Here is a 573-nt window from a genome sequence, read left to right as displayed (position 1 = left end):
TGTCATCATTATATTATTATGTACTTATGTTGACCACTGTCTGATTTATTAAATTCTCTTTCAAAAAAGTAATTTAATTTTTTTTTTTTTTTTTGTTCCCGCCAGACCCGCCTCACTAAGACCCTCGGGGAGCGACGGTTCTATATCACTTTTGCAATATTCGCTTATAACGGGAAGACGGGACTTTAACAGAGTTAAATCGAGCAATATTTAAAAAGCACAAAATCGAAAAACGACGCGAAGCAATAAGAACAGAAAACACATTAAATTAATAAATTGTATTACGTATGGTTATATAATTCAGATTGGATACTACCTTTTTCTATCATTCGTACTTGAAGGTATACGGTGAAATATGTTTTGATATATCCGTTCTATGTGGATTCAACTAGAAATATTTGGAGGTGAAGGGTCTCTTCGTGATGATTAAATAAAAATTAGTACGACTACTCTCATACTAAATACTTTTTTTTTTTACTTATTTATTTAATGTAATTTACAACTGTACAAAATAACACAATAGGTAAATATGTAGTATGTTTCATATACACTTGAAAATCTTGGGAAGGAACC

Source organism: Halyomorpha halys, unplaced genomic scaffold (genome assembly GCF_000696795.3).
Source record: "Halyomorpha halys isolate HHAL.00 unplaced genomic scaffold, Hhal_1.1 Scaffold1148.1, whole genome shotgun sequence".
Classification (NCBI taxonomy): domain Eukaryota; kingdom Metazoa; phylum Arthropoda; class Insecta; order Hemiptera; family Pentatomidae; genus Halyomorpha; species Halyomorpha halys.
Note: the sequence above shows the minus strand (reverse complement) of the source record.